Source organism: Schistocerca nitens, chromosome 3 (assembly GCF_023898315.1).
Source record: "Schistocerca nitens isolate TAMUIC-IGC-003100 chromosome 3, iqSchNite1.1, whole genome shotgun sequence".
Taxonomy (NCBI): Eukaryota; Metazoa; Arthropoda; class Insecta; order Orthoptera; family Acrididae; genus Schistocerca; species Schistocerca nitens.
The window spans coordinates 97,026,815-97,053,968 of record NC_064616.1 but is presented as its reverse complement, the minus strand read 5'-3'; positions in this window follow the sequence as shown (position 1 = coordinate 97,053,968).

Here is a 27,154-nt window from a genome sequence, read left to right as displayed (position 1 = left end):
GAATCAAATCAGCAACTTCTAGAAACCCCTGGCAAAAGTAACGATGTTTCTCTTAAGATACACAACTAGTGGCGTATCGCTTCAGGCACACTGGAAACAGTATCTAAAAAATGTGTATTTGGGTGAGCAACTGGCACGAAACACTGTGACTCTCTTAGGGTAGCCAATATCTCGTCACCAGTATAATCACAGCTTCAAAGTCAAGAAACCGCTGGCAAGAGTAACGATGTTTCTCTTAAGATACACAACTAGTGGCGTATCGCTTCAGGCAGACTGGCCACAGTATCTCAAAATGTGTATTTGGGTGAGCAACTGGCAGGAAGCACTATGACTCTCTTAAGGTAGCCAATGCCTCGTCACCAACATAATCCCATCACCAACTTCAAGAAACCGCTTGCAAAGGTAACGAAGCTTATCATAAGATACACAGCTAGTGGGGTGTCACTTGAGGCAGACTGGCCAAAGTATCAAAAAAATGTGTATTTGGGTGAGCAACTAGCAGGAATCACTATGACACTCATAGGGTAGCCAATGCCTCGTCACCAGCATAATCACATCTGCAACTTCAAGAAACCCCTGGCAAAAGTTACAATGACTCTTAAGATACACAACTAGTGGCGTAGCTATCAGGCAGACTGGAAAGAGTATCTAAAAAATGTGTATTTGGGTGAAGAACTGGCAGGAATCTCTATGACTCTCTTGAGGTAGCCAATGCCTCGTCACCAGCAGAATCAAATCAGCAACTTCTAGAAACCCCTGGCAAAAGTAACGATGTTTCTCCTAAGATACACAACTAGTGGCGTATCGCTTCAGGCACACTGGAAACAGTATCTAAAAAATGTGTATTTGGGTGAGCAACTGGCACGAAACACTGTGACTCTCTTAGGGTAGCCAATATCTCGTCACCAGTATAATCACAGCTTCAAAGTCAAGAAACCGCTGGCAAGAGTAACGATGTTTCTCTTAAGATACACAACTAGTGGCGTATCGCTTCAGGCAGACTGGCCACAGTATCTGAAAATGTGTATTTGGGTGAGCAACTGGCAGGAAGCACTATGACTCTCTTAAGGTAGCCAATGCCTCGTCACCAACATAATCCCATCACCAACTTCAAGAAACCGCTTGCAAAGGTAACGAAGCTTCTCATAAGATACACAGCTAGTGGGGTGTCACTTGAGGCAGACTGGCCAAAGTATCAAATATGTGTATTTGGGTGAGCAACTAGCAGGAATCACTATGACACTCATAGGGTAGCCAATGCCTCGTCACCAGCATAATCACATCTGCAACTTCAAGAAACCCCTGGCAAAAGTTACAATGACTCGTAAGATACACAACTAGTGGCGTAGCTATCAGGCAGACTGGATAGAGTATCTAAAAAATGTGTATTTGGGTGAAGAACTGGCAGGAATCTCTATGACTCTCTTGAGGTAGCCAATGCCTCGTCACCAGCAGAATCAAATCAGCAACTTCTAGAAACCCCTGGCAAAAGTAACGATGTTTCTCTTAAGATACACAACTAGTGGCGTATCGCTTTAGGCACACTGGAAACAGTATCTAAAAAATGTGTATTTGGGTGAGCAACTGGCACGAAACACTGTGACTCTCTTAGGGTAGCCAATATCTCGTCACCAGTATAATCACAGCTTCAAAGTCAAGAAACCGCTGGCAAGAGTAACGATGTTTCTCTTAAGATACACAACTAGTGGCGTATCGCTTCAGGCAGACTGGCCACAGTATCTCAAAATGTGTATTTGGGTGAGCAACTGGCAGGAAGCACTATGACTCTCTTAAGGTAGCCAATGCCTCGTCACCAACATAATCCCATCACCAACTTCAAGAAACCGCTTGCAAAGGTAACGAAGCTTATCATAAGATACACAGCTAGTGGGGTGTCACTTGAGGCAGACTGGCCAAAGTATCAAAAAAATGTGTATTTGGGTGAGCAACTAGCAGGAATCACTATGACACTCATAGGGTAGCCAATGCCTCGTCACCAGCATAATCACATCAGCAACTTCAAGAAACCCCTGGCAAAAGTTACAATGACTCTTAAGATACACAACTAGTGGCGTAGCTATCAGGCAGACTGGAAAGAGTATCTAAAAAATGTGTATTTGGGTGAAGAACTGGCAGGAATCTCTATGACTCTCTTGAGGTAGCCAATGCCTCGTCACCAGCAGAATCAAATCAGCAACTTCTAGAAACCCCTGGCAAAAGTAACGATGTTTCTCTTAAGATACACAACTAGTGGCGTATCGCTTCAGGCACACTGGAAACAGTATCTAAAAAATGTGTATTTGGGTGAGCAACTGGCACGAAACACTGTGACTCTCTTAGGGTAGCCAATATCTCGTCACCAGTATAATCACAGCTTCAAAGTCAAGAAACCGCTGGCAAGAGTAACGATGTTTCTCTTAAGATACACAACTAGTGGCGTATCGCTTCAGGCAGACTGGCCACAGTATCTCAAAATGTGTATTTGGGTGAGCAACTGGCAGGAAGCACTATGACTCTCTTAAGGTAGCCAATGCCTCGTCACCAACATAATCACATCACCAACTTCAAGAAACCGCTTGCAAAGGTAACGAAGCTTATCATAAGATACACAGCTAGTGGGGTGTCACTGGAGGCAGACTGGCCAAAGTATCAAAAAAATGTGTATTTGGGTGAGCAACTAGCAGGAATCACTATGACACTCATAGGGTAGCCAATGCCTCGTCACCAGCATAATCACATCTGCAACTTCAAGAAACCCCTGGCAAAAGTTACAATGACTCTTAAGATACACAACTAGTGGCGTAGCTATCAGGCAGACTGGAAAGAGTATCTAAAAAATGTGTATTTGGGTGAAGAACTGGCAGGAATCTCTATGACTCTCTTGAGGTAGACAATGCCTCGTCACCAGCAGAATCAAATCAGCAACTTCTAGAAACCCCTGGCAAAAGTAACGATGTTTCTCTTAAGATACACAACTAGTGGCGTATCGCTTCAGGCACACTGGAAACAGTATCTAAAAAATGTGTATTTGGGTGAGCAACTGGCACGAAACACTGTGACTCTCTTAGGGTAGCCAATATCTCGTCACCAGTACAATCACAGCTTCAAAGTCAAGAAACCGCTGACAAGAGTAACGATGTCTCTCTTAAGATACACAACTAGTGGCGTATCGCTTCAGGCAGACTGGAAAGAGTATCTAAAAAATGTGTATTTGGGTGAAGAACTGGCAGGAATCTCTATGACACTCTTGAGGTAGCCAATGCCTCGTCACCAGCAGAATCAAATCAGCAACTTCTAGAAACCCCTGGCAAAAGTAACGATGTTTCTCTTAAGATACACAACTAGTGGCGTATCGCTTCAGGCACACTGGAAACAGTATCTAAAAAATGTGTATTTGGGTGAGCAACTGGCACGAAACACTGTGACTCTCTTAGGGTAGCCAATATCTCGTCACCAGTATAATCACAGCTTCAAAGTCAAGAAACCGCTGGCAAGAGTAACGATGTTTCTCTTAAGATACACAACTAGTGGCGTATCGCTTCAGGCAGACTGGCCACAGTATCTCAAAATGTGTATTTGGGTGAGCAACTGGCAGGAAGCACTATGACTCTCTTAAGGTAGCCAATGCCTCGTCACCAACATAATCCCATCACCAACTTCAAGAAACCGCTTGCAAAGGTAACGAAGCTTATCATAAGATACACAGCTAGTGGGGTGTCACTGGAGGCAGACTGGCCAAAGTATCAAAAAAATGTGTATTTGGGTGAGCAACTAACAGGAATCACTATGACACTCATAGGGTAGCCAATGCCTCGTCACCAGCATAATCACATCAGCAACTTCAAGAAACCCGTGGCAAAAGTTACAATGACTCTTAAGATACACAACTAGTGGCGTAGCTATCAGGCAGACTGGAAAGAGTATCTAAAAAATGTGTATTTGGGTGAAGAACTGGCAGGAATCTCTATGATTCTCTTGAGGTTGCCAATGCCTCGTCACCAGCAGAATGAAATCAGCAACTTCTAGAAACCCCTGGCAAAAGTAACGATGTTTCTCTTAAGATACACAACTAGTGGCGTATCGCTTCAGGCACACTAGAAACAGTATCTAAAAAATGTGTATTTGGGTGAGCAACTGGCACGAAACACTGTGACTCTCTTAGGGTAGCCAATATCTCGTCACCAGTATAATCACAGCTTCAAAGTCAAGAAACCGCTGGCAAGAGTAACGATGTTTCTCTTAAGATACACAACTAGTGGCGTATCGCTTCAGGCAGACTGGCCACAGTATCTCAAAATGTGTATTTGGGTGAGCAACTGGCAGGAAGCACTATGACTCTCTTAAGGTAGCCAATGCCTCGTCACCAACATAATCCCATCACCAACTTCAAGAAACCGCTTGCAAAGGTAACGAAGCTTCTCATAAGGTACACAGCTAGTGGGGTGTCACTTGAGGCAGACTGGCCAAAGTATCAAAAAAATGTGTATTTGGGTGAGCAACTAGCAGGAATCACTATGACACTCACAGGGTAGCCAATGCCTCGTCACCAGCATAATCACATCAGCAACTTCAAGAAACCCCTGGCAAAAGTTACAATGACTCTTAAGATACACAACTAGTGGCGTAGCTATCAGGCAGACCGGAAAGAGTATCTATAAAATGTGTATTTGGGTGATGAACTGGCAGGAATCTCTATGACTCTCTTGAGGTAGCCAATGCCTCGTCACCAGCAGAATCAAATCAGCAACTTCTAGAAACCCCTGGCAAAGGTAACGATGTTTCTCTTAAGATACACAACTAGTGGCGTATCGCTTCAGACACACTGGAAACAGTATCTAAAAAATGTGTATTTGGGTGAGCAACTGACAGGAAACACTGTGACTCTCTTAGGGTAGCCAATATCTCGTCACCAGTATAATCACAGCTTCAAAGTCAAGAAACCGCTGGCAAGAGTAACGATGTTTCTCTTAAGATACACAACTAGTGGCGTATCGCTTCAGGCAGACTGGCCACAGTATCTCAAAATGTGTATTTGGGTGAGCAACTGGCAGGAAGCACTATGACTCTCTTAAGGTAGCCAATGCCTCGTCACCAACATAATCCCATCACCAACTTCAAGAAACCGCTTGCAAAGGTAACGAAGCTTCTCATAAGATACACAGCTAGTGGGGTGTCACTTGAGGCACACTGGCCAAAGTATCAAAAAAATGTGTATTTGGGTGAGCAACTAGCAGGAATCACTATGACACTCATAGGGTAGCCAATGCCTCGTCACCAGCATAATCACATCAGCAACTTCAAGAAACCCCTGGCAAAAGTTACAATGACTCTTAAGATACACAACTAGTGGCGTAGCTATCAGGCAGACTGGAAAGAGTATCTAAGAAATGTGTATTTGGGTGAAGAACTGGCAGGAATCTCTATGACTCTCTTGAGGTAGCCAATGCCTCGTCACCAGCAGAATCAAATCAGCAACTTCTAGAAACCCCTGGCAAAAGTAACGATGTTTCTCTTAAGATACACAACTAGTGGCGTATCGCTTCAGGCACACTGGAAACAGTATCTAAAAAATGTGTATTTGGGTGAGCAACTGGCACGAAACACTGTGACTCTCTTAGGGTAGCCAATATCTCGTCACCAGTATAATCACAGCTTCAAAGTCAAGAAACCGCTGGCAAGAGTAACGATGTTTCTCTTAAGATACACAACTAGTGGCGTATCGCTTCAGGCAGACTGGCCACAGTATCTCAAAATGTGTATTTGGGTGAGCAACTGGCAGGAAGCACTATGACTCTCTTAAGGTAGCCAATGCCTCGTCACCAACATAATCCCATCACCAACTTCAAGAAACCGCTTGCAAAGGTAACGAAGCTTCTCATAAGATAACAGCCAGTGGGGTGTCACTTGAGGCAGACTGGCCAAAGTATCAAAAAAATGTGTATTTGGGTGATCAACTAGCAGGAATCACTATGACACTCATAGGGTAGCCAATGCCTCGTCACCAGCATAATCACATCAGCAACTTCAAGAAACCCGTGGCAAAAGTTACAACGACTCTTAAGATACACAACTAGTGGCGTAGCTATCAGGCAGACTGGAAAGAGTATCTAAAAAATGTGTATTTGGGTGAAGAACTGGCAGGAATCTGTATGACTCTCTTGAGGTAGCCAATGCCTCGTCACCAGCAGAATCAAATCAGCAACTTCTAGAAACCCCTGGCAAAAGTAACGATGTTTCTCTTAAGATACACAACTAGTGGCGTATCGCTTCAGGCACACTGGAAACAGTATCTAAAAAATGTGTATTTGGGTGAGCAACTGGCACGAAACACTGTGACTCTCTTAGGGTAGCCAATATCTCGTCACCAGTATAATCACAGCTTCAAAGTCAAGAAACCGCTGGCAAGAGTAACGATGTTTCTCTTAAGATACACAACTAGTGGCGTATCGCTTCAGGCAGACTGGCCACAGTATCTCAAAATGTGTATTTGGGTGAGCAACTGGCAGGAAGCACTATGACTCTCTTAAGGTAGCCAATGCCTCGTCACCAACATAATCCCATCACCAACTTCAAGAAACCGCTTGCAAAGGTAACGAAGCTTCTCATAAGATACACAGGTAGTGGGGTGTCACTTGAGGCAGACTGGCCAAAGTATCAAAAAAATGTGTATTTGGGTGAGCAACTAGCAGGAATCACTATGACACTCATAGGGTAGCCAATGCCTCGTCACCAGCATAATCACATCAGCAACTTCAAGAAACCCCTGGCAAAAGTTACAATGACTCTTAAGATACACAACTAGTGGCGTAGCTATCAGGCAGACTGGAAAGAGTATCTAAAAAATGTGTATTTGGGTGAAGAACTGGCAGGAATCCCTATGACTCTCTTGAGGTAGCCAATGCCTCGTCACCAGCAGAATCAAATCAGCAACTTCTAGAAACCCCTGGCAAAAGTAACGATGTTTCTCTTAAGATACACAACTAGTGGCGTATCGCTTCAGGCACACTGGAAACAGTATCTAAAAAATGTGTATTTGGGTGAGCAACTGGCACGAAACACTGTGACTCCCTTAGGGTAGCCAATATCTCGTCACCAGTATAATCACAGCTTCAAAGTCAAGAAACCGCTGGCAAGAGTAACGATGTTTCTCTTAAGATACACAACTAGTGGCGTATCGCTTCAGGCAGACTGGCCACAGTATCTCAAAATGTGTATTTGGGGTGAGCAACTGGCAGGAAGCACTATGACTCTCTTAAGGTAGCCAATGCCTCGTCACCAACATAATCCCATCACCAACTTCAAGAAACCGCTTGCAAAGGTAACGAAGCTTCTCATAAGATACACAGCTAGTGGGGTGTCACTTGAGGCAGACTGGCAAAAGTATCAAAAATATGTGTATTTGGGTGAGCAACTAGCAGGAATCACTATGACACTCATAGGGTAGCCAAAGCCTCGTCACCAGCATAATCACATCAGCAACTTCAAGAAACCTCTGGCAAAAGTTACAATGACTCTTAAGATACACAACTAGTGGCTTAGCTATCAGGCAGACTGGAAAGAGTATCTAAAAAATGTGTATTTGGGTGAAGAACTGGCAGGAATCTCTATGACTCTCTTGAGGTAGCCAATGCCTCGTCACCAGCAGAATCAAATCAGCAACTTCTAGAAACCCCTGGCAAAAGTAACGATGTTTGTCTTCTGCTGTAGCGAGGCATCTCAGGACATGCAGTAGCACGTGCAGCTGCTCGCCGACTGACGTCGGCTTTGACTGTAACTACTTATATACACGCGAAGCTCGTGACCTTGAGCGGGACTTAGAAAATTCTGCCCACTCACAGACTGGCGCGAATCCCGTACGCGCGCGGTAGGAACTCTAGACCGCGCGCGGACGGGATTGAGCTTTGGCACAGCGCCAAGCGCCAGATGCCTCGCTATGCGTCACAGATCAGAGTATATTGCATCACATTGTTCCAACTCTATGGCCTCCGGTCAATGTAGCGTACGTCCGATGATCAGAAACTAGTCGATTAGAATAATTATGAAATTAGGTTTTGAAATAAAAGAAGTTACTAATTAAAAATAAATTATTTATTTCAATTTCTATAATAATGTGTTACATCTCCAGTCACTTGGACTTTAGCACATCTTCCAGCACCTTTCATCCATATACACACACTCTCTTGTTCACTTATTTTACGATGATTTCTTGTTCTTGTTCTTGTTCTTGAAATAAAAGAAGTTACTAATTAAAAAAATTATTTATTTCAATTTCTATAATAATGTGTTACATCTCCAGTCACTTGGACTTTAGCACATCTTCCAGCTAGTGGGGTGTCACTTGAGGCAGACTGGCCAAAGTATCAAAAAAATGTGTATTTGGGTGAGCAACTAGCAGGACTCACTATGACACTCATAGGGTAGCCAATGCCTCGTCACCAGCATAATCACATCGGCAACTTCAAGAAACCCCTGGCAAAAGTTACAATGACTCTTAAGATACACAACTAGTGGCGTAGCTATCAGGCAGACTGGAAAGAGTATCTAAAAAATGTGTATTTGGGTGAAGAACTGGCAGGAATCTCTATGACTCTCTTGAGGTAGCCAATGCCTCGTCACCAGCAGAATCAAATCAGCAACTTCTAGAAACCCCTGGCAAAAGTAACGATGTTTCTCTTAAGATACACAACTAGTGGCGTATCGCTTCAGGCACACTGGAAACAGTATCTAAAAAATGTGTATTTGGGTGAGCAACTGGCAGGAAACACTGTGACTCTCTTAGGGTAGCCAATATCTCGTCACCAGTATAATCACAGCTTCAAAGTCAAGAAACCGCTGGCAAGAGTAACGATGTTTCTCTTAAGATACACAACTAGTGGCGTATCGCTTCAGGCAGACTGGCCACAGTATCTCAAAATGTGTATTTGGGTGATCAACTGGCAGGAAGCACTATGACTCTCTTAAGGTAGCCAATGCCTCGTCACTAACATAATCCCATCACCAACTTCAAGAAACCGCTTGCAAAGGTAACGAAGCTTCTCATAAGATACACAGCTAGTGGGGTGTCACTTGAGGCAGACTGGCCAAAGTATCAAAAAAATGTGTATTTGGGTGAGCAACTAGCAGGAATCACTATGACACTCATAGGGTAGCCAATGCCTCGTCACCAGCATAATCACATCAGCAACTTCAAGAAACCCGTGGCAAAAGTTACAATGACTCTTAAGATACACAACTAGTGGCGTAGCTATCAGGCAGACTGGAAAGAGTATCTAAAAAATGTGTATTTGGGTGAAGAACTGGCAGGAATCTCTATGACTCTCTTGAGGTAGCCAATGCCTCGTCACCAGCAGAATCAAATCAGCAACTTCTAGAAACCCCTGTCAAAAGTAACGATGTTTCTCTTAAGATACACAACTAGTGGCGTATCGCTTCAGGCACACTGGAAACAGTAACTAAAAAATGTGTATTTGGGTGAGCAACTGGCACGAAACACTGTGACTCTCTTAGGGTAGCCAATATCTCGTCACCAGTATAATCACAGCTTCAAAGTCAAGAAACCGCTGGCAAGAGTAACGATGTTTCTCTTAAGATACACAACTAGTGGCGTATCGCTTCAGGCAGACTGGCCACAGTATCTCAAAATGTGTATTTGGGTGAGCAACTGGCAGGAAGCACTATGACTCTCTTGAGGTAGCCAATGCATCGTCACCAACATAATCCCATCACCAACTTCAAGAAACCGCTTGCAAAGGTAACGAAGCTTCTCATAAGATACACAGCTAGTGGGGTGTAACTTGAGGCAGACTGGCCAAAGTATCAAAAAAATGTGTATTTGGGTGAGCAACTAGCAGGAATCATTATGACACTCATAGGGTAGCCAATGCCTCGTCACCAGCATAATCACATCAGCAACTTCAAGAAACCACTGGCAAAAGTTACAATGACTCTTAAGATACACAACTAGTGGCGTAGCTATCAGGCAGACTGAAAAGAGTATCTAAAAAATGTGTATTTGGGTGAAGAACTGGCAGGAATCTCTATGACTCTCTTGAGGTAGGCAATGCCTCGTCACCAGCAGAATCAAATCAGCAACTTCTAGAAACCCCTGGCAAAAGTAACGATGTTTCTCTTAAGATACACAACTAGTGGCGTATCGCTTCAGGCACACTGGAAACAGTATCTAAAAAATGTGTATTTGGGTGAGCAACTGGCACGAAACACTGTGACTCTCTTAGGGTAGCCAATATCTCGTCACCAGTATAATCACAGCTTCAAAGTCAAGAAACCGCTGGCAAGAGTAACGATGTTTCTCTTAAGATACACAACTAGTGGCGTATCGCTTCAGGCAGACTGGCCACAGTATCTCAAAAATGTGTATTTGGGTGAGCAACTGGCAGGAAGCACTATGACTCTCTTAAGGTAGCCAATGCCTCGTCACTAACATAATCCCATCACCAACTTCAAGAAACCGCTTGCAAAGGTAACGAAGCTTCTCATAAGATACACAGCTAGTGGGGTGTCACTTGAGGCAGACTGACCAAAGTATCAAAAAAATGTGTATTTGGGTGAGCAACTAGCAGGAATCACTATGACACTCATAGGGTAGCCAATGCCTCGTCACCAGCATAATCACATCAGCAACTTCAAGAAACCCCTGGCAAAAGTTACAATGACTCTTAAGATACACAACTAGTGGCGTAGCTATCAGGCAGACTGGAAAGAGTATCTAAAAAATGTGTATTTGGGTGAAGAACTGGCAGGAATCTCTATGACTCTCTTGAGGTAGCCAATGCCTCGTCACCAGCAGAATCAAATCAGCAACTTCTAGAAACCCCTGGCAAAAGTAACGATGTTTCTCTTAAGATACACAACTAGTGGCGTATCGCTTCAGGCACACTGGAAACAGTATCTAAAAAATGTGTATTTGGGTGAGCAACTGGCACGAAACACTGTGACTCTCTTAGGGTAGCCAATATCTCGTCACCAGTATAATCACAGCTTCAAAGTCAAGAAACCGCTGGCAAGAGTAACGATGTTTCTCTTACGATACACAACTAGTGGCGTATCGCTTCAGGCAGACTGGCCACAGTATCTCAAAATGTGTATTTGGGTGAGCAACTGGCAGGAAGCACTATGACTCTCTTAAGGTAGCCAATGCCTCGTCACCAACATAATCCCATCACCAACTTCAAGAAACCGCTTGCAAAGGTAACGAAGCTTCTCATAAGATACACAGCTAGTGGGGTGTCACTTGAGGCAGACTGGCCAAAGTATCAAAAAAATGTGTATTTGGGTGAGCAACTAGCAGGAATCACTATGACACTCATAGGGTAGCCAATGCCTCGTCACCAGCATAATCACATCAGCAACTTCAACAAACCCCTGGCAAAAGTTACAATGACTCTCAAGATACACAACTAGTGGCGTAGCTATCAGGCAGACTGGAAAGAGTATCTAAGAAATGTGTATTTGGATGAAGACCTGGCAGGAATCTCTATGACTCTCTTGAGGTAGCCAATGCCTCGTCACCAGCAGAATCAAATCAGCAACTTCTAGAAACCCCTGGCAAAAGTAACGATGTTTCTCTTAAGATACACAACTAGTGGCGTATCGCTTCAGGCACACTGGAAACAGTATCTAAAAAATGTGTATTTGGGTGAGCAACTGGCACGAAACACTGTGACTCTCTTAGGGTAGCCAATATCTCGTCACCAGTATAATCACAGCTTCAAAGTCAAGAAACCGCTGGCAAGAGTAACGATGTTTCTCTTAAGATACACAACTAGTGGCGTATCGCTTCAGGCAGACTGGCCACAGTATCTCAAAATGTGTATTTGGGTGAGCAACTGGCAGGAAGCACTATGACTCTCTTAAGGTAGCCAATGCCTCGTCACCAACATAATCCCATCACCAACTTCAAGAAACCGCTTGCAAAGGTAACGAAGCTTCTCATAAGATAACAGCCAGTGGGGTGTCACTTGAGGCAGACTGGGCAAATTATCAAAAAAATGTGTATTTGGGTGATCAACTAGCAGGAATCACTATGACACTCATAGGGTAGCCAATGCCTCGTCACCAGCATAATCACATCAGCAACTTCAAGAAACCCGTGGCAAAAGTTACAACGACTCTTAAGATACACAACTAGTGGCGTAGCTATCAGGCAGACTGGAAAGAGTATCTAAAAAATGTGTATTTGGGTGAAGAACTGGCAGGAATCTGTATGACTCTCTTGAGGTAGCCAATGCCTCGTCACCAGCAGAATCAAATCAGCAACTTCTAGAAACCCCTGGCTAAAGTAACGATGTTTCTCTTAAGATACACAACTAGTGGCGTATCGCTTCAGGCACACTGGAAACAGTATCTAAAAAATGTGTATTTGGGTGAGCAACTGGCACGAAACACTGTGACTCTCTTAGGGTAGCCAATATCTCGTCACCAGTATAATCACAGCTTCAAAGTCAAGAAACCGCTGGCAAGAGTAACGATGTTTCTCTTAAGATACACAACTAGTGGCGTATCGCTTCAGGCAGACTGGCCACAGTATCTCAAAATGTGTATTTGGGTGAGCAACTGGCAGGAAGCACTATGACTCTCTTAAGGTAGCCAATGCCTCGTCACCAACATAATCCCATCACCAACTTCAAGAAACCGCTTGCAAAGGTAACGAAGCTTCTCATAAGATACACAGGTAGTGGGGTGTCACTTGAGGCAGACTGGCCAAAGTATCAAAAAAATGTGTATTTGGGTGAGCAACTAGCAGGAATCACTATGACACTCATAGGGTAGCCAATGCCTCGTCACCAGCATAATCACATCAGCAACTTCAAGAAACCCCTGGCAAAAGTTACAATGACTCTTAAGATACACAACTAGTGGCGTAGCTATCAGGCAGACTGGAAAGAGTATCTAAAAAATGTGTATTTGGGTGAAGAACTGACAGGAATCTCTATGACTCTCTTGAGGTAGCCAATGCCTCGTCACCAGCAGAATCAAATCAGCAACTTCTAGAAACCCCTGGCAAAAGTAACGATGTTTCTCTTAAGATACACAACTAGTGGCGTATCGCTTCAGGCACACTGGAAACAGTATCTAAAAAATGTGTATTTGGGTGAGCAACTGGCACGAAACACTGTGACTCCCTTAGGGTAGCCAATATCTCGTCACCAGTATAATCACAGCTTCAAAGTCAAGAAACCGCTGGCAAGAGTAACGATGTTTCTCTTAAGATACACAATTAGTGGCGTATCGCTTCAGGCAGACTGGCCACAGTATCTCAAAATGTGTATTTGGGTGAGCAACTGGCAGGAAGCACTATGACTCTCTTAAGGTAGCCAATGCCTCGTCACCAACATAATCCCATCACCAACTTCAAGAAACGGCTTGCAAAGGTAACGAAGCTTCTCATAAGATACACAGGTAGTGGGGTGTCACTTGAGGCAGACTGGCCAAAGTATCAAAAAAATGTGTATTTGGGTGAGCAACTAGCAGGAATCACTATGACACTCATAGGGTAGCCAATGCCTCGTCACCAGCATAATCACATCAGCAACTTCAAGAAACCCCTGGCAAAAGTTACAATGACTCTTAAGATACACAACTAGTGGCGTAGCTATCAGGCAGACTGGAAAGAGTATCTAAAAAATGTGTATTTGGGTGAAGAACTGGCAGGAATCTCTATGACTCTCTTGAGGTAGCCAATGCCTCGTCACCAGCAGAATCAAATCAGCAACTTCTAGAAACCCCTGGCAAAAGTAACGATGTTTCTCTTAAGATACACAACTAGTGGCGTATCGCTTCAGGCACACTGGAAACAGTATCTAAAAAATGTGTATTTGGGTGAGCAACTGGCACGAAACACTGTGACTCTCTTAGGGTAGCCAATATCTCGTCACCAGTATAATCACAGCTTCAAAGTCAAGAAACCGCTGGCAAGAGTAACGATGTTTCTCTTAAGATACACAACTAGTGGCGTATCGCTTCAGGCAGACTGGCCACAGTATCTCAAAATGTGTATTTGGGTGAGCAACTGGCAGGAAGCACTATGACTCTCTTAAGGTAGCCAATGCCTCGTCACCAACATAATCCCATCACCAACTTCAAGAAACCGCTTGCAAAGGTAACGAAGCTTCTCATAAGATACACAGCTAGTGGGGTGTCACTTGAGGCAGACTGGCCAAAGTATCAAAAAAATGTGTATTTGGGTGAGCAACTAGCAGGAATCACTATGACACTCATAGGGTAGCCAATGCCTCGTCACCAGCATAATCACATCAGCAACTTCAACAAACCCCTGGCAAAAGTTACAATGACTCTTAAGATACACAACTAGTGGCGTAGCTATCAGGCAGACTGGAAAGAGTATCTAAGAAATGTGTATTTGGATGAAGACCTGGCAGGAATCTCTATGACTCTCTTGAGGTAGCCAATGCCTCGTCACCAGCAGAATCAAATCAGCAACTTCTAGAAACCCCTGGCAAAAGTAACGATGTTTCTCTTAAGATACACAACTAGTGGCGTATCGCTTCAGGCACACTGGAAACAGTATCTAAAAAATGTGTATTTGGGTGAGCAACTGGCACGAAACACTGTGACTCTCTTAGGGTAGCCAATATCTCGTCACCAGTATAATCACAGCTTCAAAGTCAAGAAACCGCTGGCAAGAGTAACGATGTTTCTCTTAAGATACACAACTAGTGGCGTATCGCTTCAGGCAGACTGGCCACAGTATCTCAAAATGTGTATTTGGGTGAGCAACTGGCAGGAAGCACTATGACTCTCTTAAGGTAGCCAATGCCTCGTCACCAACATAATCCCATCACCAACTTCAAGAAACCGCTTGCAAAGGTAACGAAGCTTCTCATAAGATAACAGCCAGTGGGGTGTCACTTGAGGCAGACTGGGCAAATTATCAAAAAAATGTGTATTTGGGTGATCAACTAGCAGGAATCACTATGACACTCATAGGGTAGCCAATGCCTCGTCACCAGCATAATCACATCAGCAACTTCAAGAAACCCGTGGCAAAAGTTACAACGACTCTTAAGATACACAACTAGTGGCGTAGCTATCAGGCAGACTGGAAAGAGTATCTAAAAAATGTGTATTTGGGTGAAGAACTGGCAGGAATCTGTATGACTCTCTTGAGGTAGCCAATGCCTCGTCACCAGCAGAATCAAATCAGCAACTTCTAGAAACCCCTGGCTAAAGTAACGATGTTTCTCTTAAGATACACAACTAGTGGCGTATCGCTTCAGGCACACTGGAAACAGTATCTAAAAAATGTGTATTTGGGTGAGCAACTGGCACGAAACACTGTGACTCCCTTAGGGTAGCCAATATCTCGTCACCAGTATAATCACAGCTTCAAAGTCAAGAAACCGCTGGCAAGAGTAACGATGTTTCTCTTAAGATACACAACTAGTGGCGTATCGCTTCAGGCAGACTGGCCACAGTATCTCACAATGTGTATTTGGGTGAGCAACTGGCAGGAAGCACTATGACTCTCTTAAGGTAGCCAATGCCTCGTCACCAACATAATCCCATCACCAACTTCAAGAAACCGCTTGCAAAGGTAACGAAGCTTCTCATAAGATACACAGCTAGTGGGGTGTCACTTGAGGCAGACTGGCCAAAGTATCAAAAAAATGTGTATTTGGGTGAGCAACTAGCAGGAATCACTATGACACTCATAGGGTAGCCAATGCCTCGTCACCAGCATAATCACATCAGCAACTTCAAGAAACCCCTGGCAAAAGTTACAATGACTCTTAAGATACACAACTAGTGGCGTAGCTATCAGGCAGACTGGAAAGAGTATCTAAAAAATGTGTATTTGGGTGAAGAACTGGCAGGAATCTCTATGACTCTCTTGAGGTAGCCAATGCTTCGTCACCAGCAGAATCAAATCAGCAACTTCTAGAAACCCCTGGCAAAAGTAACGATGTTTCTCTTAAGATACACAACTAGTGGCGTATCGCTTCAGGCACACTGGAAACAGTATCTAAAAAATGTGTATTTGGGTGAGCAACTGGCACGAAACACTGTGACTCCCTTAGGGTAGCCAATATCTCGTCACCAGTATAATCACACCTTCAAAGTCAAGAAACCGCTGGCAAGAGTAACGATGTTTCTCTTAAGATACACAACTAGTGGCGTATCGCTTCAGGCAGACTGGCCACAGTATCTCAAAATGTGTATTTGGGTGAGCACTGGCAGGAAGCACTATGACTCTCTTAAGGAAGCCAATGCCTCGTCACCAACATAATCCCATCACCAACTTCAAGAAACTGCTTGCAAAGGTAACGAAGCTTCTCATAAGATACACAGCTAGTGGGGTGTCACTTGAGGCAGACTGGCCAAAGTATCAAAAAAATGTGTATTTGGGTGAGCAACTAGCAGGAATCACTATGACACTCATAGGGTAGCCAATGCCTTGTCACCAGCATAATCACATCAGCAACTTCAAGAAACCCCTGGCAAAAGTTACAATGACTCTTAAGATACACAACTAGTGGCGTAGCTATCAGGCAGACTGGAAAGAGTATCTAAAAATGTGTATTTGGGTGAAGAACTGGCAGGAATCTCTATGACTCTCTTGAGGTAGCCAATGCCTCGTCACCAGCAGAATCAAATCAGCAACTTCTAGAAACCCCTGGCAAAAGTAACGATGTTTCTCTTAAGATACACAACTAGTGGCGTATCGCTTCAGGCACACTGGAAACAGTATCTAAAAAATGTGTATTTGGGTGAGCAACTGGCACGAAACACTGTGACTCTCTTAGGGTAGCCAATATCTCGTCACCAGTATAATCACAGCTTCAAAGTCAAGAAACCGCTGGCAAGAGTAACGATGTTTCTCTTAAGATACACAACTAGTGGCGTATCGCTTCAGGCAGACTGGCCACAGTATCTCAAAATGTGTATTTGGGTGAGCAACTGGCAGGAAGCACTATGACTCTCTTAAGGTAGCCAATGCCTCGTCACCAACATAATCCCATCACCAACTTCAAGAAACCGCTTGCAAAGGTAACGAAGCTTCTCATAAGATACACAGCTAGTGGGGTGTCACTTGAGGCAGACTGGCCAAAGTATCAAAAAAATGTGTATTTGGGTGAGCAACTAGCAGGAATCACTATGACACTCATAGGGTAGCCAATGCCTCGTCACCAGCATAATCACATCAGCAACTTCAAGAAACCCCTGGCAAAAGTTACAATGACTCTTAAGATACACAACTAGTGGCGTAGCTATCAGGCAGACTGGAAAGAGTATCTAAAAAATGTGTATTTGGGTGAAGAACTGGCAGGAATCTCTATGACTCTCTTGAGGTAGCCAATGCCTCGTCACCAGCAGAATCAAATCAGCAACTTCTAGAAACCCCTGGCAAAAGTAACGATGTTTCTCTTAAGATACACAACTAGTGGCGTATCGCTTCAGGCACACTGGAAACAGTATCTAAAAAATGTGTATTTGGGTGAGCAACTGGCACGAAACACTGTGACTCTCTTAGGGTAGCCAATATCTCGTCACCAGTATAATCACAGCTTCAAAGTCAAGAAACCGCTGGCAAGAGTAACGATGTTTCTCTTAAGATACACAACTAGTGGCGTATCGCTTCAGGCAGACGCCACAGTATCTCAAAATGTGTATTTTGGTGAGCAACTGGCAGGAAGCACTATGACTCTCTTAAGGTAGCCAATGCCTCGTCACCAACATAATACCATCACCAACTTCAAGAAACCGCTTGCAAAGGTAACGAAGCTTCTCATAAGATACACAGCTAGTGGGGTGTCACTTGAGGCAGACTGGCCAAAGTATCAACAAAATGTGTATTTGGGTGAGCAACTAGCAGGAATCACTATGACACTCATAGGGTAGCCAATGCCTCGTCACCAGCATAATCACATCAGCAACTTCAAGAAACCCCTGGCAAAAGTTACAATGACTCTTAAGATACACAACTAGTGGCGTAGCTATCAGGCAGACTGGAAAGAGTATCTAAAAAATGTGTATTTGGGTGAAGAACTGGCAGGAATCTCTATGACTCTCTTGAGGTAGCCAATGCCTCGTCACCAGCAGAATCAAATCAGCAACTTCTAGAAACCCCTGGCAAAAGTAACGATGTTTCTCTTAAGATACACAACTAGTATCGTATCGCTTCAGGCACACTGGAAACAGTATCTAAAAAATGTGTATTTGCGTGAGCAACTGGCACGAAACACTGTGACTCTCTTAGGGTAGCCAATATCTCGTCACCAGTATAATCACAGCTTCAAAGTCAAGAAACCGCTGGCAAGAGTAACGATGTTTCTCTTAAGATACACAACTAGTGGCGTATCGCTTCAAGCAGACTGGCCACAGTATCTCAAAATGTGTATTTGGGTGAGCAACTGGCAGGAAGCACTATGACTCTCTTAAGGTAGCCAATGCCTCGTCACCAACATAATCCCATCACCAACTTCAAGAAACCGCTTGCAAAGCTAACGGAGCTTCTCATAAGATACACAGCTAGTGGGGTGTCACTTGAGGCAGACTGGCCAAAGTATCAAAAAAATGTGTATTTGGGTGAGCAACTAGCAGGAATCACTATGACACTCATAGGGTAGCCAATGCCTCGTCACCAGCATAATCACATCAGCAACTTCAAGAAACCCCTGGCAAAAGTTACAATGACTCTTAAGATACACAACTAGTGGCGTAGCTATCAGGCAGACTGGAAAGAGTATCTAAAAAATGTGTATTTGGGTGAAGAACTGGCAGGAATCTCTATGACTCTCTTGAGGTAGCCAATGCCTCGTCACCAGCAGAATCAAATCAGCAACTTCTAGAAACCCCTGGCAAAAGTAACGATGTTTCTCTTAAGATACACAACTAGTGGCGTATCGCTTCAGGCACACTGGAAACAGTATCTAAAAAATGTGTATTTGGGTGAGCAACTGGCACGAAACACTGTGACTCTCTTAGGGTAGCCAATATCTCGTCACCAGTATAATCACAGCTTCAAAGTCAAGAAACCGCTGGCAAGAGTAACAATGTTTCTCTTAAGATACACAACTAGTGAAGTATCGCTTCAGGCAGACGCCACAGTATCTCAAAATGTGTATTTTGGTGATTAACTGGCAGGAAGCACTATGACTCTCTTAAGGTAGCCAATGCCTCGTCACCAACATAATCCCATCACCAACTTCAAGAAACCGCTTGCAAAGGTAACGAAGCTTCTCATAAGATACACAGCTAGTGGGGTGTCACTTGAGGCAGACTGGCCAAAGTATCAAAAAAATGTGTATTTGGGTGAGCAACTAGCAGGAATCACTATGACACTCATAGGGTAGCCAATGCCTCGTCACCAGCATAATCACATCAGCAACTTCAAGAAACCCGTGGCAAAAGTTACAATGACTCTTAAGATACACAACTAGTGGCGTAGCTATCAGGCAGACTGGAAAGAGTATCTAAAAAATGTGTATTTGGGTGAAGAACTGGCAGGAATCTCTATGACTCTCTTGAGGTAGCCAATGCCTCGTCACCAGCAGAATCAAATCAGCAACTTCTAGAAACCCCTGGCAAAAGTAACGATGTTTCTCTTAAGATACACAACTAGTGGCGTATCGCTTCAGGCACACTGGAAACAGTATCTAAAAAATGTGTATTTGCGTGAGCAACTGGCACGAAACACTGTGACTCTCTTAGGGTAGCCAATATCTCGTCACCAGTATAATCACAGCTTCAAAGTCAAGAAACCGCTGGCAAGAGTAACGATGTTTCTCTTAAGATACACAACTAGTGGCGTATCGCTTCAGGCAGACTGGCCACAGTATCTCAAAATGTGTATTTGGGTGAGCAACTGGCAGGAAGCACTATGACTCTATTAAGGTAGCCAATGCCTCGTCACCAACATAATCCCATCACCAAATTCAAGAAACCGCTTGCAAAGCTAACGGAGCTTCTCATAAGATACACAGCTAGTGGGGTGTCACTTGAGGCAGACTGGCCAAAGTATCAAAAAAATGTGTATTTGGGTGAGCAACTAGCAGGAATCACTATGACACTCATAGGGTAGCCAATGCCTCGTCACCAGCATAATCACATCAGCAACTTCAAGAAACCCCTGGCAAAAGTTACAATGACTCTTAAGATACACAACTAGTGGCGTAGCTATCAGGCAGACTGGAAAGAGTATCTAAAAAATGTGTATTTGGGTGAAGAACTGGCAGGAATCTCTATGACTCTCTTGAGGTAGCCAATGCCTCGTCACCAGCAGAATCAAATCAGCAACTTCTAGAAACCCCTGGCAAAAGTAACGATGTTTCTCTTAAGATACACAACTAGTGGCGTATCGCTTCAGGCACACTAGAAACAGTATCTAAAAAATGTGTATTTGGGTGAGCAACTGGTACGAAACACTGTGACACTCTTAGGGTAGCCAATATCTCGTCACCAGTATAATCACAGCTTCAAAGTCAAGAAACCGCTGGCAAGAGTAACGATGTTTCTCTTAAGATACACAACTAGTGGCGTATCGCTTCAGGCAGACTGGCCACAGTATCTCAAAATGTGTATTTTGGTGAGCAACTGGCAGGAAGCACTATGACTCTCTTAAGGAAGCCAATGCCTCGTCACCAACATAATACCATCACCAACTTCAAGAAACCGCTTGCAAAGGTAACGAAGCTTCTCATAAGATACACAGCTAGTGGGGTGTCACTTGAGGCAGACTGGCCAAAGTATCAAAAAAATGTGTATTTGGGTGAGCAACTAGCAGGAATCACTATGACACTCATAGGGTAGCCAATGCCTCGTCACCAGCATAATCACATCAGCAACTTCAAGAAACCCCTGGCAAAAGTTACAATGACTCTTAAGATACACAACTAGTGGCGTAGCTATCAGGCAGACTGGAAAGAGTATCTAAAAAATGTGTATTTGGGTGAAGAACTGGCAGGAATCTCTATGACTCTCTTGAGGTAGCCAATGCCTCGTCACCAGCAGAATCAAATCAGCAACTTCTAGAAACCCCTGGCAAAAGTAACGATGTTTCTCTTAAGATACACAAATAGTGGCGTATTGCTTCAGGCACACTGGAAACAGTATCTAAAAAATGTGTATTTGCGTGAGCAACTGGCACGAAACACTGTGACTCTCTTAGGGTAGACAATATCTCGTCACCAGTATAATCACAGCTTCAAAGTCAAGAAACCGCTGGCAAGAGTAACGATGTTTCTCTTAAGATACACAACTAGTGGCGTATCGCTTCAGGCAGACTGGCCACAGTATCTCAAAATGTGTATTTGGGTGAGCAACTGGCAGGAAGCACTATGACTCTCTTAAGGTAGCCAATGCCTCGTCACCAACATAATCCCATCACCAACTTCAAGAAACCGCTTGCAAAGGTAACGAAGCTTCTCATAAGATACACAGCTAGTGGGGTGTCACTTGAGGCAGACTGGCCAAAGTATCAACAAAATGTGTATTTGGGTGAGCAACTAGCAGGAATCACTATGACACTCATAGGGTAGCCAATGCCTCGTCACCAGCATAATCACATCAGCAACTTCAAGAAACCCCTGGCAAAAGTTACAATGACTCTTAAGATACACAACTAGTAGCTTAGCTATCAGGCAGACTGGAAAGAGTATCTAAAAAATGTGTATTTGGGTGAAGAACTGGCAGGAATCTCTATGACTCTCTTGAGGTAGCCAATGCCTCGTCACCAGCAGAATCAAATCAGCAACTTCTAGAAACCCCTGGCAAAAGTAACGATGTTTCTCTTAAGATACACAACTAGTGGCGTATCGCCTCAGGCAGACTGGCCACAGTATCTCAAAATGTGTATTTGTGTGAGCAACTGGCAGGAAGCACTATGACTCTATTAAGGTAGCCAATGCCTCGTCACCAACATAATCCCATCACCAACTTCAAGAAACCGCTTGCAAAGCTAACGGAGCTTCTCATAAGATACACAGCTAGTGGGGTGTCACTTGAGGCAGACTGGCCAAAGTATCAAAAAAATGTGTATTTGGGTTAGCAACTAGCAGGAATCACTATGACACTCATAGGGTAGCCAATGCCTCGTCACCAGCATAATCACATCAGCAACTTCAAGAAACCCCTGGCAAAAGTTACAATGACTCTTAAGATACACAACTAGTGGCGTAGCTATCAGGCAGACTGGAAAGAGTATCTAAAAATTGTGTATTTGGGTGAAGAACTGGCAGGAATCTCTATGACTCTCTTGAGGTAGCCAATGCCTCGTCACCAGCAGAATCAAATCAGCAACTTCTAGAAACCCCTGGCAAAAGTAACGATGTTTCTCTTAAGATACACAACTAGTGGCGTATCGCTTCAGGCACACTGGAAACAGTATCTAAAAAATGTGTATTTGGGTGAGCAACTGGCACGAAACACTGTGACTCTCTTAGGGTAGCCAATATCTCGTCACCAGTATAATCACAGCTTCAAAGTCAAGAAACCGCTGGCAAGAGTAAAGATGTTTCTCTTAAGTTACACAACTAGTGGCGTATCGCTTCAGGCAGACGCCACAGTATCTCAAAATGTGTATTTGGGTGAGCAACTGGCAGGAAGCACTATGACTCTCTTAAGGTAGCCAATGCCTCGTCACCAACATAATCCCATCACCAACTTCAAGAAACCGCTTGCAAAGGTAACGAAGCTTCTCATAAGATACACAGCTAGTGGGGTGTCACTTGAGGCAGACTGGCCAAAGTATCAAAAAAATGTGTATTTGGGTGAGCAACTAGCAGGAATCACTATGACACTCATAGGGTAGCCAATGCCTCGTCACCAGCATAATCACATCAGCAACTTCAAGAAACCCCTGGCAAAAGTTACAATGACTCTTAAGATACACAACTAGTGGCGTAGCTATCAGGCAGACTGGAAAGAGTATCTAAAAAATGTGTATTTGGGTGAAGAACTGGCAGGAATCTCTATGACTCTCTTGAGGTAGCCAATGCCTCGTCACCAGCAGAATCAAATCAGCAACTTCTAGAAACCCCTGTCAAAAGTAACGATGTTTCTCTTAAGATACACAACTAGTGGCGTATCGCTTCAGGCACACTGGAAACAGTATCTAAAAAATGTGTATTTGGGTGAGCAACTGGCACGAAACACTGTGACTCTCTTAGGGTAGCCAATATCTCGTCACCAGTATAATCACAGCTTCAAAGTCAAGAAACCGCTGGCAAGAGTAACGATGTTTCTCTTAAGATACACAACTAGTGGCGTATCGCTTCAGGCAGACTGGCCACAGTATCTCAAAATGTGTATTTGGGTGAGCAACTGGCAGGAAGCACTATGACTCTCTTAAGGTAGCCAATGCCTCGTCACCAACATAATCCCATCACCAACTTCAAGAAACCGCTTGCAAAGGTAACGAAGCTTCTCATAAGATACACAGCTAGTGGGGTGTCACTTGAGGCAGACTGGCCAAAGTATCAACAAAATGTGTATTTGGGTGAGCAACTAGCAGGAATCACTATGACACTCATAGGGTAGCCAATGCCTCGTCACCAGCATAATCACATCAGCAACTTCAAGAAACCCCTGGCAAAAGTTACAATGACTCTTAAGATACACAACTAGTAGCTTAGCTATCAGGCAGACTGGAAAGAGTATCTAAAAAATGTGTATTTGGGTGAAGAACTGGCAGGAATCTCTATGACTCTCTTGAGGTAGCCAATGCCTCGTCACCAGCAGAATCAAATCAGCAACTTCTAGAAACCCCTGGCAAAAGTAACGATGTTTCTCTTAAGATACACAACTAGTGGCGTATCGCTTCAGGCAGACTGGCCACAGTATCTCAAAATGTGTATTTGTGTGAGCAACTGGCAGGAAGCACTATGACTCTATTAAGGTAGCCAATGCCTCGTCACCAACATAATCCCATCACCAACTTCAAGAAACCGCTTGCAAAGCTAACGGAGCTTCTCATAAGATACACAGCTAGTGGGGTGTCACTTGAGGCAGACTGGCCAAAGTATCAAAAAAATGTGTATTTGGGTTAGCAACTAGCAGGAATCACTATGACACTCATAGGGTAGCCAATGCCTCGTCACCAGCATAATCACATCAGCAACTTCAAGAAACCCCTGGCAAAAGTTACAATGACTCTTAAGATACACAACTAGTGGCGTAGCTATCAGGCAGACTGGAAAGAGTATCTAAAAAATGTGTATATGGGTGAAGAACTGGCAGGAATCTCTATGACTCTCTTGAGGTAGCCAATGCCTCGTCACCAGCAGAATCAAATCAGCAACTTCAAGAAACCCCTGGCAAAGGTAACGATGTTTCTCTTAAGATACACAACTAGTGGCGTATCGCTTCAGGCACACTGGAAACAGTATCTAAAAAAATGTGTATTTGCGTGAGCAACTGGCACGAAACACTGTGACTCTCTTAGGGTAGCCAATATCTCGTCACCAGTATAATCACAACTTCAAAGTCAAGAAACCGCTGGCAAGAGTAACGATGTTTCTCTTAAGATACACAACTAGTGGCGTATCGCTTCAGGCAGACTGGCCACAGTATCTCAAAATGTGTATTTGGGTGAGCAACTGGCAGGAAGCACTATGACTCTATTAAGGTAGCCAATGCCTCGTCACCAACATAATCCCATCACCAACTTCAAGAAACCGCTTGCAAAGCTAACGGAGCTTCTCATAAGATACACAGCTAGTGGGGTGTCACTTGAGGCAGACTGGCCAAAGTATCAAAAATATGTGTATTTGGGTGAGCAACTAGCAGGAATCACTATGACACTCATAGGGTAGCCAATGCCTCGTCACCAGCATAATCACATCAGCAACTTCAAGAAACCCCTGGCAAAAGTTACAATGACTCTTAAGATACACAACTAGTGGCGTAGCTATCAGGCAGACTGGAAAGAGTATCTAAAAAATGTGTATTTGGGTGAAGAACTGGCAGGAATCTCTATGACTCTCTTGAGGTAGCCAATGCCTCGTCACCAGCAGAATCAAATCAGCAACTTCTAGAAACCCCTGGCAAAAGTAACGATGTTTCTCTTAAGATACACAACTAGTGGCGTATCGCTTCAGGCACACTGGAAACAGTATCTAAAAAATGTGTATTTGGGTGAGCAACTGGCACGAAACACTGTGACTCTCTTAGGGTAGCCAATATCTCGTCACCAGTATAATCACAGCTTCAAAGTCAAGAAACCGCTGGCAAGAGTAACGATGTTTCTCTTAAGATACACAACTAGTGGCGTATCGCTTCAGGCAGACTGGCCACAGTATCTCAAAATGTGTATTTGGGTGAGCAACTGGCAGGAAGCACTATGACTCTCTTAAGGTAGCCAATACCTCGTCACCAACATAATCCCATCACCAACTTCAAGAAACCGCTTGCAAAGGTAACGAAGCTTCTCATAAGATACACAGCTAGTGGGGTGTCACTTGAGGCAGACTGGCCAAAGTATCAAAAAAATGTGAATTTGGGTGAGCAACTAGCAGGAATCACTTTGACACTCATAGGGTAGCCAATGCCTCGTCACCAGCATAATCACATCAGCAACTTCAAGAAACCCCTGGCAAAAGTTACAATGACTCTTAAGATACACAACTAGTGGCGTAGCTACCAGGCAGACTGGAAAGAGTATCTAAAAAATGTGTATTTGGGTGAAGAACTGGCAGGAATCTCTATGACTCTCTTGAGGTAGCCAATGCCTCGTCACCAGCAGAATCAAATCAGCAACTTCTAGAAACCCCTGGCAAAAGTAACGCTGTTTCTCTTAAGATACACAACTAGTGGCGTATCGCTTCAGGCACACTGCAAACAGTATCTAATAAATGTGTATTTGGTTGAGCAACTGGCACGAAACACTGTGACACTCTTAGGGTAGCCAATATCTCGTCACCAGTATAATCACAGCTTCAAAGTCAAGAAACCGCTGGCAAGAGTAACGATGTTTCTCTTAAGATACACAACTAGTGGCGTATCGCTTCAGGCAGACTGGCCACAGTATCTCAAAATGTGTATTTGGGTGAGCAACTGGCAGGAAGCACTATGACTCTCTTAAGGTTGCCAATGCCTCGTCACCAACATAATCCCATCACCAACTTCAAGAAACCGCTTGCAAAGGTAACGAAGCTTCTCATAAAATACACAGCTAGTGGGGTGTCACTTGAGGCAGACTGGCCAAAGTATCAAAAATATGTGTATTTGGGTGAGCAACTAGCAGGAATCACTATGACACTCATAGGGTAGCCAATGCCTCGTCACCAGCATAATCACATCAGCAACTTCAAGAAACCCCTGGCAAAAGTTACAATGACTCTTAAGATACACAACTAGCGGCGTAGCTACCAGGCAGACTGGAAAGAGTATCTAAAAAATGTGTATTTGGGTGAAGAACTGGCAGGAATCTCTATGACTCTCTTGAGGTAGCCAATGCCTCGTCACCAGCAGAATCAAATCAGCAACTTCTAGAAACCCCTGGCAAAAGTAACGATGTTTCTCTTAAGATACACAACTAGTGGCGTATCGCTTCAGGCACACTGGAAACCGTATCTAAAAAATGTGTATTTGGGTGAGCAACTGGCACGAAACACTGTGACTCTCTTAGGGTAGCCAATATCTCGTCACCAGTATAATTACAGCTTCAAAGTCAAGAAACCGCTGGCAAGAGTAACGATGTTTCTCTTAAGATACACAACTAGTGGCGTATCGCTTCAGGCAGACTGGCCACAGTATCTCAAAATGTGTATTTGGGTGAGCAACTGGCAGGAAGCACTACGACTCTCTTAAGGTAGCCAATGCCTCGTCACCAACATAATCCCATCACCAACTTCAAGAAACCGCTTGCAAAGGTAACGAAGCTTCTCATAAGATACACAGCTAGTGGAGTGTCACTTGAGGCAGACTGGCCAAAGTATCAAAAAAATGTGTATTTGGGTGAGCAACTAGCAGGAATCACTATGACACTCATAGGGTAGCCAATGCCTCGTCACCAGCATAATCACATCAGCAACTTCAAGAAACCCCTGGCAAAAGTTACAATGACTCTTAAGATACACAACTAGTGGCGTAGCTACCAGGCAGACTGGAAAGAGTATCTAAAAAATGTGTATTTGGGTGAAGAACTGGCAGGAATCTCTATGACTCTCTTGAGGTA